General features: G+C 34.6%; 1 long non-coding RNA gene across 1 annotated transcript in view; it reads left to right on the top strand.

The window, feature by feature from the left end:
• The window catches only part of LOC149925307 (uncharacterized), a 28,656-nt gene extending 15,787 nt beyond the window's left edge, over positions 1–12,869 (top strand). The window contains exons 2-3 of the long non-coding RNA XR_016476820.1: positions 11,459–11,566; positions 12,175–12,869. This is a non-coding gene — a long non-coding RNA (uncharacterized LOC149925307). The remainder of the gene's footprint in view (positions 1–11,458; positions 11,567–12,174) is intronic.
• The last annotated feature ends 5,367 nt before the right edge of the window (positions 12,870–18,236 follow it).

Here is an 18,236-nt window from a genome sequence, read left to right as displayed (position 1 = left end):
TTGATCAGTGTCACTCTTATTTTTTACTTCTGATCACACTTATTTCCTACTACTAGTCAGCCGTTGAGTGTCACACTTATTGTTTCTGGTTATACGACAAAGACTAGTTCGATCAGTTTCACACTTATTTGTTACTTCTGATCACACTTATTTGTTACGTTGAGTGTCATTCTTAATTGTTACTTCTGGTCATACGTTGAAAGCGCGGCGCACTCAGAACGGCCTTGAAAAACGCTAGAGGGAAACGGGCGCGTAGACCTCTATAAACACGCGGATTTACAATTTTGGAAATTGCGGGGGTCCGTATACGCTGCCCAAAAAACCTTACTTAGAATTAAAATTAAGAAACGTATTTGTCACTCTAGGTTATATGTAAACCACAGCTATTCAAAAATATAAATTTCATGAAAATCAGACTTAAATTAAGGAACTGTATGCAGATTTTTAGGCGAAAATATAAAACCACGAACATTGGGGTCCGGTAAATAACCCCGAAAACTATACTTAAATTTAATATTTACTGATAAAACCGAGTTGTAGTTCAACTGAATCCTAACCTATCCAATAATATTTTTTTTAACGTTATCGGACTTAATTTTAAATAAAATATCTACCACATATGCGAAACCACCGAAAATAATAAATTGTGCAAATGCCCAACTTCTAGGGCTCCGATTTGAAAACTTTATGAAAGGCTATCAATTGCGATGTATGTAAATTCGAACGAGATATCATTGACTCTTCTAGCCCTAACCGTTGAAGAGATATGCGTGACACGGCGCCATCGGCATCGGCAACGGCTATACTGTACGTGAGACTAATACACACAAATCCTTAGGATTGTGTAAAAACCATGAGACAAATTGAATAAAATTTCTTCTCAAATTAGGTAAAATATAAAATATTGTAATTGCGTTTTTAATAATTTGTAAAAATGCAGCTCAATTTGAAAGTTTAAAGTGGACAGTTTTCAGAATGACGCTCGGATCTGAGGTGCTGCTGTGTAGCGACTCCTCTTTTGTGGCCCGCATGAAAGCATTATCGACAATCGCTGAAAGCCGCTTCAACTTTCCCTCCACTGTCAGCTTAGTATGTAGTGAACCATTCGAAATAGACTCGCGTTACGGAATTGCGTTGAAGCATCGTGAAGCCTGCTAAATTTTTGGAGTTTTTCATTAGATTCCAAGACCCAGAAGAAGAGACAAGTTGCTAAAGGCATTTCATTGTCCGGCGCATAAGTTGACATCTGCAGTCGTGAAACTAAATATTTCTGTTTCTGTTTATATTAATTTAATTCTTAATCTATATTATTTTCCTTCCGTTCCGAATGTTAATATAATATTAATTTCCTTACATTCTGAATGTTGATATAATATTAATTTCCTTCCATTCTGAATTTTAATTTAATATTAAAATCATTCTTAATTTTAATTTAATATTAATTTCATTCTGAATTTCAATTTCATATTAAAATCATTCTTAATTTTAATTTAATATTAATTTCATTCTAAATTTTATTTTAATATTAATTTCATTCTGAATTTTATTTTAATATTAATTTCATTCTTAATTTCAATTTCATATTAAAATCATTCTTAATTTTAATTTAATATTAATTTCATTCTAAATTTTATTTTAATATTAATTTCATTCTGAATTTTATTTTAATATTAATTTCATTCTGAATTTTATTTTAATATTAATTTCATTCTGAATTTTATTTTAATATTAATTTCATTCTGAATTTCATTTTAATATTAATTTCATTCTGAATTTCATTTTAATATTAATTTCATTCTGAATTTTATTTTAATATTAATTTCATTCTGAATTTTATTTTAATATTAATTTCATTCTGAATTCTATTTTAACATTATTTTATTCTATAATTTAGCTTGAGGGCTCCATATTCCTAGAACAGACAACGACGAAGCCCCTTTATATACTCCCTTTATACCCTGAGATCCATTTTGGAGATATCTAAGGTCCACTCTGCCTTTGTCACTGGTGTCAACTAAAACGAAGTTAATGAAATTTGTACCTTTATCAGAGTATAGTTCTGGCGCCATCTACGATGCCCCGGACTAAAAAGAGTAGGACCAAATAGAAGTTGTTTATTTTTCGGTTCGGATGTTTTCGTTTCGGACTTTTTTAAACATTTTGTGAAGGTTTTTTTATTCTAATAATGGTAACTCCATTTTTTTTTTAAAAAGTCGGTCTTGAAAAATATTTACCTGGAATGTTTGTTTTATTAAATAAACTCGAGGTCCAAATATTTGGGAATGTACCTTTAAAATTGAGCTTTCGGCCAGTAGCTCGGCCAACAGCTACTGTTTTGGTCATTACGTTTTATTTGCGGACCTATTTTTGCCGTTTACCAGTCGGTTAGTTTCTCGTGACGTCGTCGTCTCTTTAGTGGAATCCTCCATGGCCGCCATTTTGGGGGCCGTTCAAAAATTATGTTACGTAAAAATATTTCCCTTTTCTGGTAATATTTAAACTAAAACAATAGAATATATATTCGCGACAGTGACGTCACGAACTAAGTGAATTTCATTTATTGAATTTCAAGAAGTTGTATATCTCAAAAATATCGTAGGCCCAAAAATCGTTTTCATTTAGTTGGCCAAATTTAGTGGCTAAACTAATTGACAACAATTACTTATTTAGGTTATTTTGAATATACGAGTCTACGAAAGTCAGTGGGTGAAAATACCATTATCCCTATTAGGGTTGGACATAAGGCACAATCAATTCTTTAACTTAAAGAAGATCAATTATTTCAACATAATTCTTACTCTTGACACTAGAATGAGCAGTAGCATAATCCAAGCTTACGTTTTCATTGTTTTAATCTCTTTATACTCAACAGAAGTTCACTATGAAAAACTTTCACCCCTACCACATTGTAGATCAAAGCCCATGGCCTTTAATAACATCTTTATATCCTCAGGTATTATTAGATGGATATACCTAATACCGAAATATTCATAAATAATGGCGAATATGGCGTATTATAAATTCATCATTCATTAAGCCCATTTTATTTAAAAAAATCACATTATGTAACTCAAGGGATAATAAATTCCTATTTCAATTCTGACGGGTAAAGCGAAATGTTGGCTGTCCTTCTTGTTTTATACCCCCATTTTTACCCCCACTAGTCAGTGACTATTAAAATAAATTCTACGTTAATTTATTTTAATAGTCACTGACTAGTGGGGTTAAAAATGGGGGTATAAAACAAGAAGGACAGCCAACATTTCGCTCACTAGTCAGGCGGACCACGGACTGTAAATTTTAGAGGACCGGTATTCCCGAGGTATTTTACGCCCCGTTCACCGATCAGGCTGACGGGAGTCGCTCAAGGTCATAAAAAAAAACTAAAGCGCGTGTCTTTCGGTCGGCCAGATTTCCAGATAACATGCGGGGGGGGGTCTATCTCTATGCGTGGTACAAATGACCTTGATGGACTCTCTCTCTCTCTCTAGTTCGAAGTGATTGATGCTCGGGGAAACAAAAATTCTACAGGAGAAGGCTACGCTTTACTCGTCCTCTAAAATTTACAGTCCATGGGCGGACTACTAATAAAAATATCCTTATTTACAACCTTGGATTCCCTATCTTGTGGTGATTCTTTCCCCCTACGTCATAACGTCGTCTGCTACTTCGTTTTCTCTCCCAATCGCTCAAGTTAAAGGGAAGGCGACGCGAAAACAACATTATGGCGTAGTTCAAGGGGAACGGTCAAGCTTTAACCAGTTAGATAGCCCTATAGCCCGTAAAAACTAAAATGTATGGCGAAAACCGCATCAAAAAATATTAAACGGTTAATTTTTAATAAAATAAAGAAATTTCGGGGAATCGAAAAGCTCGCGTCCGATGCGACACCTGGTGAGAAATCGGTGAGACACTCTTTGCTTGATTAAAATTAAAAACGCAATATAAAAGCGCGCGCTGCTGAAGACGCGAAAGATTTGTTCCAGTGTCACCTAAGCCTAAATTGCGCGATTTTAGAAAGTTAGGCTAGTTCGCAAATCGCTTGACACTAACAAGGTCGTGGCGGCGCTGGCGATACACCTTAAATACTTGGCGTTATTTTGGATAATTTTGCGTTTCAACTTTTTGGGCCAAAAACTATTTTTTCAAGACAAAATAAGTTGAATGTCTTGTTGATCTTTTGATATGCAAATAAGGGGAAACTAATTGATTAAGTAAAGAACCTATTTAAATAACTGAGAACGAGCTTAACTTCCACGTCCGCTAGCTCTTTTCTTAAACCTGTAACTCTCCATTTGGCCAATTGTATCACGCCATCTATGTATCAGTCGGTAAAATGTGTTCTTTAATATTTCGACAGAAAATTTCAATTTAGCTTTTAATTAAGTTCGTGTCACATTAATTAAAGGTCAATTTAACGATGTATTTATTTAATTCACCTTAAATAGCCAAATACTTCGTAGATTCTCAATTACAGTGCCAAGAATAAATATTTTAAAATAAATCCCCGACAGATGGCGTTCAATTTGAATTAAAATTTTGATCCGAGAATTCACAGCGCGGCCATCTTTGTTTGTGTTCCGCCAGAATTAGCTGGATAATTTAGGGTTCCACACCAAAAACAAATTGGGATTTTCTGATCTAGCGTCTGCCACAGACAAATTAAAAAGTCATAAGAAGGTTTTTTTTAAACAAACTTATGAAAATATAAGCAACCGTTGCAAAAATAATATTAAAATGCTAGTATCACTATTTATCAAATCAAATTTACGAAGAACGATGAGGAAAAACTAAGGCTGGGCGAATAGCATTTTTAGCCTATCGAGACGAATATCGAATACCCAATAAATTTCTAATCGAATACCGAGACGAATAGTAGTTTTTGAACCAAATACCGAATAGTTAGGCTTAGTAGAAATATTACCTTATCGAATATTCGTCGAATAATAGGCGCGAATATTCGTCGAATACTATACCAAATATTCGCCGAATACTATACCGAATATTCGTCGAGTACTATACCGAATATTGACCCAAATATTTGTCGAATAACAGATCTAATAGTTTAAATATTAAAAAAAATTAATATCTAAATGGTAGAATTGCATCAGTTTAAAGTACCATTGAGCATCCCAAAATAAAAAATGTATTTTATTTTAAAATATCACTAGAGTAAACAATCTTTGGTACTACAATATTGAAGTATATCTCGGTATTAAATAAGAAAATCACATTTTATTTTTAGGGTACTTTTTGTAATTTTGTTTCCGCCGAATATCTTCCCGAATATTCGCCGAATATTCACCGAATATTTTACGATTATTCGCCGAATATTTGCCGGATATTCGCTGAATATTTACCGAATATTTAACGGATAATAAATACCGAATAATACAAATGCTATTCGATATTCGATCAAATACCAAAAAAGGCGTGAAGCGAATATCGAGACGGTTATTCGTCTCGATATTCGATCGAATTATTCGGTTAATTCGGTTATTCGCCCAGCTTTAGGATAAACTAATAGCGTCTAGTTTAGTAGCTACCTATCTAGCTTTCAATGGCGAACCAAAGTGTTAATAGTAATACTTCCTAGGCTTACGAACTTCACAGTTAAAACCCAATAATTGCGGGTTTTTCCTGATACAATAGGCAGGTTTGTTGGGTTTTTATTTGTCTATGATGTTATTTTTTTACATCTTGATAAATCTCTTTTTGTACGGGCTTTTGGCGAACACCTGTTTCTAGATTACTCTGGCTAGAGCCCGCGACATATAGTAAAACAGCACGCGCCGGCAAACAAATTATACAGCGTTATCTGCAATGTCTGCATGCACGCGTACGTAAGTCAAAAGCCTTTGACACGGTTTATAGAATCTACACAGGTTGGAGCGCTTGGGATATGGGAGGGTCCGCTTACTCGCTACTCCCGCGTTTAGAAGTTTGAAATCAGCAGGCTAAGGCGCCGAAAGCGTCATCTGGAGAAAACTAGTGATTTAATTTTACTAAATGTTCGGGAGGTTTTCTGAATTTCATATTTAACTAAGGTAAATATATTGTTTATTCTAATTCTTTATTTTTCATATTATTTAATCCTAAAACACCTTATAATTTTCAAATTGTATTTTTGGAATGTGTTTTAAGCTTCCTGTTTAAAGGGATCCCTCACTCACAACAGGGGGAGGCATAGGGGTAACATAAAATCTAGACTTGCAGTGTGCTTCAAAACCAGTTTTTTTGTGACCCCTATGCCTTCCCCTGTTGTGAGTGAGGGATCCCTTTAAAAATATGATATTATTATTAGGCCTTAGCGTAGATAGACACGTGGATTTTTTTCTCTATAATCTTGGCTTTAAATTAAAATTTTGAATATAGAAATTAAATAAAAAAAGAGGTGAAGCTTTTGTTGTATTTATATTTCAAATTTATTTTTAACAAATTGTATATAAAGCACATTAGTACTCTTTATAACATACAGGTGGCGCATAGATAGCTAAGTCTGGAACAGGGTTGGCAGGCAGTAGAAAATAAGGGGACCTAATCGCTAGCATGTACGAAGGTACAGGGAGCTCCAACCTGTGTAGATTCTATAAACCGTGCCTTTGATATCAGCTAACGTTGTATTGTTTTTACATTTACATTATTCTACACAATGAAATCACGTTCAACTACAAAAAATTTCTAACAATGTAGGTCCATAAAACCGATCATTTACGGTGAAGCTGAGATGGGAAATACGATTTTTAGAAAAAATTACATACTCATAAAATTAAATTTAATTGGCTTGTTTTCTCGGTTCGTTTCTACTGCTTGTGAATGATTTGATTTAACAAAATGTAATTACACTATTTACCGTTGTTTACCATTATTTAAAATGATTTCAAAATTTACCGTTGTTTACCGTTATTTCACAATATACCTAGGCTTATCATTATTTCAAAATAAATCTTTGTTGGTCATTATTTACCAAAATTCCGGTAATTACCGTTATTTCTCCAAAAATCTCTACTTACCAATATTTACTAAAATACCAATATTTACTAAAATTCCAATATTTACTAAAATACCAATATTTAATAAAATACCAATATTTACTAAAATACCAATATTTACTAAAATACCAATATTTACCAAAATACCATTACCTATCAAAGTACCATTACCTATCAAAGTACCATTACCTACCAAAGTACCATTATTTACCAAAATACCATTTCTTACCATTATTTACCAAAATACCATTTCTTACCATTATTTACCAAAATACCATTACCTTTCAAAGTACCATTACCTATCAAAGTACCATTACCTACCAAAGTACCATTATTTACCAAAATACCATTATTTACCAAAATACCATTTCTTACCATTACTTGCCAAAATACCATTTCTTACCATTATTTACCAAAATACCATTTCTTACCATTATTTACCAAAATACCATTTCTTACCATTATTTACCAAAATACCATTTCTTACCATTATTTACCAAAATACCATTTCTTACCATTATTTACCAAAATACCATTATTTACCAAAATACCATTTCTTACCATTATTTACCAAAATACCATTTCTTACCATTATTTACCAAAATACCATTTCTTACCATTATTTACCAAAATACCATTTCTTACCATTATTTACCAAAATACCATTTCTTACCATTATTTACCAAAATACCATTTCTTACCATTATTTACCAAAATACCATTTCTTACCATTAATTACCAAAATACCATTTCTTACCATTATTTACCAAAATACCATTTCTTACCATTATTTACCAAAATACCATTTCTTACCATTATTTACCAAAATACCATTTCTTACCATTATTTACCAAAATACCATTTCTTACCATTATTTACCAAAATACCATTTCTTACCATTATTTACCAAAATACCATTTCTTACCATTATTTACCAAAATACCATTTCTTACCATTATTTACCAAAATACCATTTCTTACCATTATTTACCAAAATAACATTCAGAAGACCAAACAGCGCGGGGAGAAATACATTATACAACGAGTTTCAAATTTTTACCCCTCCTAGGGGACAAAAATACTAAAATACCAATATTTACTAAAATACCAATATTTACTAAAATACCAATATTTACTAAAATACCAATATTTACTAAAATACCAATATTTACTAAAATACCAATATTTACTAAAATACCAATATTTACTAAAATACCAATATTTACTAAAATACCAATATTTACTAAAATACCAATATTTACTAAAATACCAATATTTACTAAAATACCAATATTTACTAAAATACCAATATTTACTAAAATACCAATATTTACTAAAATACCAATATTTACTAAAATACCAATATTTACTAAAATACCAATATTTACTAAAATACCAATATTTACTAAAATACCAATATTTACTAAAATACCAATATTTACTAAAATACCAATATTTACTAAAATACCAATATTTACTAAAATACCAATATTTACTAAAATACCAATATTTACTAAAATACCAATATTTACTAAAATACCAATATTTACTAAAATACCAATATTTACTAAAATACCAATATTTACTAAAATACCAATATTTACTAAAATACCAATATTTACTAAAATACCAATATTTACTAAAATACCAATATTTACTAAAATACCAATATTTACTAAAATACCAATATTTACTAAAATACCAATATTTACTAAAATACCAATATTTACTAAAATACCAATATTTACTAAAATACCAATATTTACTAAAATACCAATATTTACTAAAATACCAATATTTACTAAAATACCAATATTTACCAAAATACCATTTCCTATCAAAGTACCATTACCTATCAAAGTACCATTACCTACCAAAGTACCATTATTTACCAAAATAACATTATTTACCAAAATACCATTTCTTACCATTATTTACCAAAATACCATTTCTTACCATTATTTACCAAAATACCATTTCTTACCATTATTTACCAAAATACCATTTCTTACCATTATTTACCAAAATACCATTTCTTACCATTATTTACCAAAATACCATTTCTTACCATTATTTACCAAAATACCATTTCTTACCATTATTTACCAAAATACCATTTCTTACCATTATTTACCAAAATACCATTTCTTACCATTATTTACCAAAATACCATTTCTTACCATTATTTACCAAAATACCATTTCTTACCATTATTTACCAAAATACCATTTCTTACCATTATTTACCAAAATAACATTCAGAAGACCAAACAGCGCGAGGAGAAATACATTATACAACGAGTTTCAAAAAATATTACATCTAAAACATATGGTTTATAAACAATTAATTGACAAAAGTCCCCTAGGAGGGGTTATACAACCACCGTGTCTGTCTGTCTGTCAGGCCTGCGAACGCGTTCGCATTTTCGGGGCGTACGCAGTTTCTTGGCTCACTGCGTACGCAGTCGAATAACCGTTTTAGCAGTTTAAAGGTTGGCAAAACCGCCGTGTGACGGTAAGCGTTAACGGATAAATTTGCGATTGCGTTGAGTTTGTTTGTTGCTTTTCGTGAACGCTCACCGTCGCGGCAGTTTTAATTCAGTTTGGTTATGTAATGTTTATGTGTTGGCCCTGTTGGGTGGGAATGAATTGCGGAGATATATCATAAAGGGTCATCTCGATAAATTAATAATAATTAATTAATTAATAATTCAGAAATTGTCTTCCCCCTTTCCGTAAAACGTTCAGCGTTAAGGTTCATCCAATGAAATTTGTACACAAGACTGCGTTAGCGCGTTTAAAGGCTAGCTGCGTTCTCCTTGTGTTTGTTGCTCCTAGCTGCCAAACATATTCTCAGAAATATATCGTTGAATAAAAGTATGCATTTATATTTTAATCTTATTTTTCGGTTTTATGGCTTCAGAGGGTGTAGACACTCCTGTACAATGGCAGCTAGGAGCAACAAACACAAGGAGAACGCAGCTTGCCTTTAAACACGCTTGCGCAGCGCTGTGTACAAATTTCATTCGACGAACCTTAACGCTGAACGTTTTACGGAAAGGGGGAAGACAATTTCTGAATTTTCCCCTTCCGACGGCAGCAGGCGCTAAAGCGTCTAACCAATGAAAAATGTACGCAAGAAAATGCACGACTTGGGACGGGTTGCGTTCTCTATCTCCGTGTAGGCGGATCTTCCGGAAATCTTGAAAACAGGTGTTATAGTTGAAGCCACATATAGAGTAATGGCAGTGTTACGTCACACGACGTCCCCCATGCTTTTTCCTATTCATAAAAAAATTCACGACCACAATGGCGGCCATGGCCAAAGCTCCTACTCTATTCTCCTACTAACCCGTAGTCATTCTTGGTATTTCTTTGCCTCTTTAGCTTAGATAATCCATTAGGCTTCTACATTTTTTCTTGGATTAATAAATCATTGTATTTTCTTTAGGTTTTTTTTTGGTGGTGAAAATTTGTTTTTGCGACGACGTCGAAAAGTTTTCAGTGTGGCTAAGCAAAAAACCAATTTTCTCGGAGATAAATTAGGCTTATCATTAGGAGCTTTTATTTTAGGGCGAGTTGGGAAAAAAATATACTGTTTTTGCCTTTCCACAGTTGTTCGAAACCTTTTTGCCTTACTTCAAAATAATTATCCCAAAGTATTGGACTAGCTTTTTTGTTACACTTCGCATCTTAGTTTTTAAATATAAATTTAATTATCATAAAGAAACGCAAACCAATTAAGGCAGTGTCAGCTAGGAGCAACAAACACAGCACCCCATACAAGAACGCAACCCGTCAAAATTCGTGGATTTTCTTGCGTACAGCTTTCATTGGTTAGACGCTTTAGCGCCTGCTGCCGTTGGAAGGGGAAAATTCGGAAATTGTCTTCCCCTTTCCGTAAAACGTGCACCGTAAAGGATCGTCCAATGAAATTTGTACACAACACTGCATTAGCGTGTTTAAAGGCTAGCTGCGTTCTCCTTGTGTTTGTTGCTCCTAGATGCTAGGGTCTATAGAAATTTGGCAGCATGACGTAGATAATAAGTAACCTATGTTTTTATAAGTGGGAAAAAAAGCGTACCATCATGGCGACCATTTTATTCGTTGTATGCTTTACAGAAAATAGTTTTAGTTATTCAAATGTTTCTTTATTTAATTGCTTATCTATATAGATTTATTTTTTGTAATTTGCGCCTAAGTTTTTTAATAATTTGAATGTGTCTTTATTTAATTTCGTATCTGTGATGGAGCTAGGAAAATGTCACCGGCGTTGGAAGATGTCAGTTTTAGGGAACCAATAAGATGCCGGGCTTTGTTTAGGGGGGAGGAGCTTATTATTAGAGCATGAGGTGGATTAAGAACAAACAAATACTTTATTGATCTAGCTTTATTTTTTTAATATTATCAAGTAAAATGTTTGAAAATAATTTGAATATATATATATATATATACTTTGTTTCGCAGAACGCCATCCACAGACGACAAAAGTGACCGGAAACTTTCTGTTGGACATCTAAGGGACCACTTTCACAGTTCCACCTAGTGTGAATACCTTGAATTCCCAACGACAATGTAAGTTTTTGAAATATTTATTACATTTAAAAAAAAACTTTGACAGGAATCCATACCTCTACTTTGAATGCTTATCCTAACAATAATACTAATAATAATCAGCAATACCCTAGGCACCACCTTAGGCCTAAGTCATCAAGCGACTTTTAAAGATATTAATTCATGTGACCGTGTTGCAATGCGTAGGATGGTGGTGGCAAGCCGTATTGCCTAAGTTAACATAGTGACGTCAAAAACACCGCCAACCACATCGAGACGAAAATCTGCCGCGATAAGCATTCCAAGTAGAGGTATGGATTCCTGCCTTTGAACATAAAAAATATTTTAATACTTCTTCGGGGCCCGTTTGAACATAATATGTATATTTTTTTACAATAGCGAGAACCTTTGTATATATATGTAATTACGTTACGTAACTACGTGTTGACATGGTGTTGGAGTAACGCTATTGTGTCTGTATTTGTCATTAACCGCGTGTCGCTCCACTTTTGGCGTGCCAGACCAATACGTCGTCTGGAAGACCTCTCGTCTCAAGTGCCGAGACTTTTTAAAGATAACTTCAGAAAGCCAGTCTAGCGATAATTAATCACAATTTAATTCTATTTTAGGAGAACTTTTCGCGAAGGTAGTTTCGCGAATTCGACGACTGAGGGCGCTGGGAAATTTCGTTTCTGGGAAGCTTCACTGGTCGCCTTCGTGTCCTTTTTATTTTCTGGCTGCTTAGCTCTCTAGAATGGGATCTTTCAGAGTGCCTTTATATATTTTTCGACTTATCCGAAGTTTAGACTCTTCCGTTGGCACGTGCGGCTTTTCGAGTCGTAGATTATTGCCACGAATAACGACGGTAGATTTACACGAGTTTAGCGTAGGCTGGTGTAAAACTCCTGTAGCCACTATTGTCTCACCGCCATCGCCGCCGTACGCCGCGCCATGTGTCAGAATTTATAGCCAGGAGTGCGTCAAAATTCTAAGAAGGAATTCTTCTCTGGAGAAGAGTTTTTCGTGATAATTTTTATCTCCGTGAGAACTCGATAAAAAGCGTCAAGTGTATAAAGATTCTTCTAAAGATGGCGCCTTACGAGAATTCCACGAACGTGTAAATAAAGCCTTGGACAATAATTATTAATTTTACACAATATCACGAAAATATATAACGGAAAAAAACATTAGATTTATAATTTAAACGGAAGATTTCCTCGGAAATTAACTTGCCATTCTGTATTCTCTGAAATATCATTTTAGTCCACAAAAATATCATACTGTTTATTTTCTTCAGCATCAAATTTGGAGTCGCATATTTAGCAACTGTCGAGCATACACGTCGTAATACATTTAAAGTGTTCAAATTAAAATACTGATAATTATAATTTTCTCAACAAATCGAGACAGAGTTATGACAACTTATTATTTACCTAGCAGCATACTTGTTAAAAAGAGTAAATACTGGTTTGAATTGAAATACGTCTAGGCCTTGTACAATTATGACGAATTTGCGGTACACCCAGGCACACGAAGAAACAAATAAACTCTCATTAATTAATTCTTGGTGTACCTGGTAACCCGGGGTTATCGAAGGGTTTGAAATTTTGTTAAAATTCGATAACAAACGTACTTGATTAAATACATTATTGTTTATATTAAGTATAGGAATGCACCGATATGGGTAAAAAAAAGGTATGAAATAGTTTCTGAAGTCTGTCGTCCGCCGGGAGTAGTGGCGTACTCCTGTAACCTCAAGCGTCTGGGAGGCAGAGTTTGTGGATGGCCAGGACCACCAATCCCTCAACGGGTGGTCGGAATACTTCCGCCACGGGTGTCCTCACCCGTGTCCCCATGTATCCCCCCGTTGGCGTGGCCTTTACACATATCTCGCCCTGATTATTCAAATGGACGAGAGGACGGAATTGTCCCACACGTCACAATCGACTAAAAAAAATAAAGTATTATCATTAATCGAGAATTTTCTTATTTTTAAATGTTTTTCTGAAAATATTTTTCTAACACCGGTATCGGCCAATATCGGCTTCGCTTAAGCCGATATTTGCCGATACTGATATTAGAAAAATAGGCCAATATATCGGCCGATTTATCGGTTTCCGATATATCGTTGCATCCCAATTATTGATAAAAACATCCTTGGTTTTAATAAAAAGTAATGTTAGAACAAACTTATATTTCTTAAATAATTACCCTTAAAAATAGGTTTTTTAAAAAATCATAACGTTTGTAAGTTTTGGAAATGATTAAAATCCTAAAGTTGGGATTCGCGTGTGATAATTATTCTTTAGTGTAGATTTGCAAAATGTCGCGTCCTCGGGAGTTCTACCGCAGTGAACTGGAGCGCGAATTCAGCCGTCGTCTCCCGAGTAATCGAATATTATGGTCGGAGAAAAACATTTTAGCCTAAGCGGAAGACGCGTGAGCGCATTCGGCAAACCGGAAGCCGCCGTCGCTCCATCTTACGGGCGATAAAAAAGGCGGGTCCGTAATTAGATTTGGTCGTTTTCCTCCGGTTTTCTTTTGACGACGTCTTCTGGCTTTTCCTCGTGGATGCGCTTCTCTCTGCTAGACGCTTATCATCAGCCTTCATTTGTCAAACGCTGGCGGCGCCCTCTTTTGCATAACGGAGGAAACGAAACGCTTTGTACCAGAGCGGCTCTCCTTCTCTAACAAGAGTCCCTGGCGGCGTCTTCCGTTTCATTTGAGTCGAAAATCCCGGCAACTATTTTACTGCTCCTTAACTTTTAATGTTCTAACTGGCTCTCAGCCTCGGTTATGATTTCAGCCTCGAGGCGCTGATTTTAAGCAGAAAGTAGGATTTTTATCTCTTCTGGGTGACGCTTAAACGAAGATCATTTTAAATTTTATTCTTCTTACGGCTACCTGGGCTTAAGCCTAATTCCGTATTATTGCCGAAAATAGTTTGAAATGTTTGGGGACTTTTGTTGTTGAGATTTTAACGCCATTCCAATTGGCCTTTTCATAAATTAACGTTGGCCCTCTTGTTTTGATTTAGCTGCTACGTCACGGGTGACGTATCGATGACCTTTTTCAACGAAAATTCTTGGACATGAGGTTAAATTCGACGAGGCACCCTGTTTTTAGGTATAAACTGAACGGAACTTCTACGTATTTCGTGACGAATGAGCTACATAAAAACAAGTCCAGCAAGCGTAGCTTATTTTATGAAAAGGAATATTAGTTAATGAACACGTAATTATTTCATTTTATAATTATCTTTAGTAGAACTCTATTTTTAACCTAAGCTTTTAAAATTTTAATATCATAAGTAACATAATATCGATAAGTATACCGCTTACGCTAATTTTTTACTGAATGTCTGTTTGACCAATGACAATATTAATATAACTTATATGGTAACGGTGCCCGAGAAATCGCAGCCAACTGCATATTTTGATGGATCAGCCAAGGCTTAGTAATTATTGAAACACTTTCGTGACTTTCAACAGTAAAAAAAAGCTTACTTTGGCAAAATAAAATGAATTATTGAATCGTAACATAAAATTGACTATTGAAAACATCCCTCGTGTCATACTAACATGACAGTAATTTTTCCCGACAAAAATGTCTTACTTTAGTGTTGTTAATTTTCCGGAAAAATAAAATGCGGAAAATTTTCCGCAAATCAGAAAAATTAAAAATTGAAACATATATTACTTTTTAAAGGTTTTTAATGTTTTTAACTTTTTATCGATATAAAATGTCTAATATCAGTAAACAAACAACACTACAAAACATTAATAGTGTCACATTGCTAATCAGTTTAAACTAGTCTAGAGGTTTAGTTTTACTTTTAGATTCGAAAAAATTATGCGAAAATGCCGTTTTATTTAAATTTTCAACAATATATTAGACTAATCATGGAATTAAAACCTTTTTATTTTTTTTGGAAAAATACGGAAAATTTTCCGACTTACAACACTAGTCTTACTTATTATTATTACTTTACTTATGTCCTATGTATAGGGGGGAGGGGTATCTTCGCTTCGTTTGGGACGAAAGTGGAGCGCTCGGAGACAAATAATAAAGACGGTCGCGAAAATATTAAGTGACTTCGTTACGAGAAGGAGACTCTCGTGGATCCGCTAAAAATGAAAATTGTGACTCGGAGACAGTTCGGAATGAGCCCGAGAATGCTTAAAGTCTGCTCTGGGTATTAGTAACTCCGGCTTCCAGGTCAGTCGGACTTCATCTTCTGTCTTCTTGAATAATTCAAGAGGATGTTTTCGGTATTAATATGAGACGGGAATAGATATATCTTGGATGGTTATATTTTTAGCGAATTTACGTCTTGATTTCAATTTTTATTTTTCATCTGTCTTTTATTACATTGACTTTATAATTCATTTAGTTAATTGGTAGGTTCCAAATTCAAGGTTATATTTAACAGAAATATTTTCAATTTTTGGAGGGTGGGTTCGGGAAAAAGATCGTTTCCAATCCATTAATTTTTTCAATTCCGGATTACCGAACACGCTAAGTAAGCTTAGGGCCTCAAGCTGGAAGGTGCCTCAAAATTTTTGATTTTTTAAAGTTTTCAAAGTCTCAAAAGGTCTGATTTTATAAAGTTTCCAAAGTCTCAAAAGGTCTGATTTTATAAAGTTTCCAAAGTCTCAAAAGGTCTGATTTTATAAAGTTTCCAAAGTCTCAAAAGGTCAAGTTAAACAATTGACCGCACTAAAAATTTGTTGAAAAACCAGCTGGTTGTCCAATTTTCCTTGACTCTATTAAAATTAATCTTGCTACTATCTCCCATAAATTAAATCGAGTTACAGAAACGAATAAATACAAGGATAATTTGTTTGGGGCCTCAAACTACTCTCAAGCTTAGGGCCTCAACGGAGGTGAATCCGGCCATGAACTTTGAATCGGACACGGATATTACTAGAAGAAGCTATTAGAGAATTTCGCTCCGGGTCAAAAGTCTTTTAAAAACGCCATCGAAAGCGCTATTCGCCACTTGACTTGATCAAGGTAACCATTCCATCAAAATTCTCCTTCTCCGAGAGTCCAAATTCTCAGTTTACAATTCAATCATCTGGCAATCTTAGAGGATATCTTTGATTCCGTAAAATAAATGTCTGTTCTAAGGCTGTAAAAAATGAATTCGCCTTTCACCCGGAAGGTCAAATCTTTCTCAGTCACTGATGACCCGCTGATAATCGAAGCCGATGTTTTTAGCCACGTGAACAATTTCTGGGGGGGGGTCCCCTTAACCCCTTGTCGGACGCTGGTGAGTCCCCGTCAGATTGGCCGCTGATTAATGAGCGGAACCTCGGTATCTCACTCCAGCGTGCTTCCAAACCCGAACTGATTAATCAATGCTACGACCGTATCTGTTTCAGGCAGATAAGGAGAGCGCCGACTGCGTCCACCAATTTCATCTCGACGTTCAATGACACTCCCTACCTGACGAAAATCCCCTCTCGCTAACGCCTTTACTTCCGTTTCGAAGGGACGAAGAGAGCCAATCTAGAATGACGCGGACCTGTCCAGACACGCGAGAAAGTGGGGGAGGGGAGGCTAATAGGGGGGTAAGAAACGCGCCGTGGATGGACTGTGATGACAAATGGAGACCTATTTACAACGATAGTTTTGCCCTCCTCCGTGATTTTTTATCTTTCATTATTTTATAACGTTCGTTCGTTGATAGATGGCGGCAACGTTTCTCTTTGAGGTATTTTTCTCCATTTTTTTCCGCTTTGGAAGTTTTAGTAATTGATTCCGCCCATTGACCCTAATGAGGAGATCCTCGGTTCAATAGACTGGAATATCTCGGAAATCATTTCAGATTTTGATATCTTTATTTTCGTAATATCTGCTCCTTGCGCGCCGAGTTTAAAAGTTATCTCCTCGCTGCTTGAAGGAGTTTTCCCTCGAGTTCTTCCGTTTCCCCTTTCCTATTAAAAAAAACTAGTTAAGGTGAACGTTAATAGTGAGTGTAGGGAGCTGTTGACTCGTGTGGAATGAAGGGCTCACCCAAGGCAATAATATACTACCCGAGGTGTTGCACCCCGATTTTATTCAAACTCGGGGGATTGGTAACTTGAAAAATCCTAAAGGGATTTTATTCAATGGGCAACGGTTTTGCCATGGCAACGAAAAATGTTTTTGACAACATAAAATAACATGGGATTTTGACCGATTTAACTGTGAAAAAATTGATAAAAATGTGACCATTTTTGATTTTTTTCGTCAATTTTTATCAATTTTTTTTTATAATTTTGGTATTTTAATTTTTTTTCAATTTTGTAAAATGTTTCACAGGGGGGACCCTTGGAATCGGTCAAAATCCCATGTTATTTTCAATGGGAAAATTTCTATTTTAAGTTGTCAACAACATTTTTCGTTGCCATGGCAAAACCGTTGCCCATTGAATAAAATCCCTTTAGGATTTGTCAAGTTACATGAAGGTCTACCAATGCCCCGAGTTTGAATAAAATCGGTGTGTAACACCTAGGGTAGTCTCCTTGTCAGTTCGGCTGCGAGTCCAAGTCGAAGTTGGGCGAGAGCGTCAGCTTGGATAAATAATAGTAGGCACTACTATTGTTAATCCAAGGCGTCAGTGTCGAAAAAAAGGTTCGCTTAGAAAATTGGAATGAAAACAATAGAAAGTGTCGTACTTATAGTTTTTATGTTCCTTATGATA

The sequence above is a fragment of the Leiobunum rupestre genome, chromosome 10 (assembly GCF_980474605.1).
Source record: "Leiobunum rupestre chromosome 10, qqLeiRupe1.1.hap1, whole genome shotgun sequence".
Lineage (NCBI taxonomy): Eukaryota > Metazoa > Arthropoda > Arachnida > Opiliones > Sclerosomatidae > Leiobunum > Leiobunum rupestre.
The sequence above is the reverse complement of the archived record's forward strand: the minus strand, read 5'-3'. Positions and strand labels throughout refer to the sequence as shown.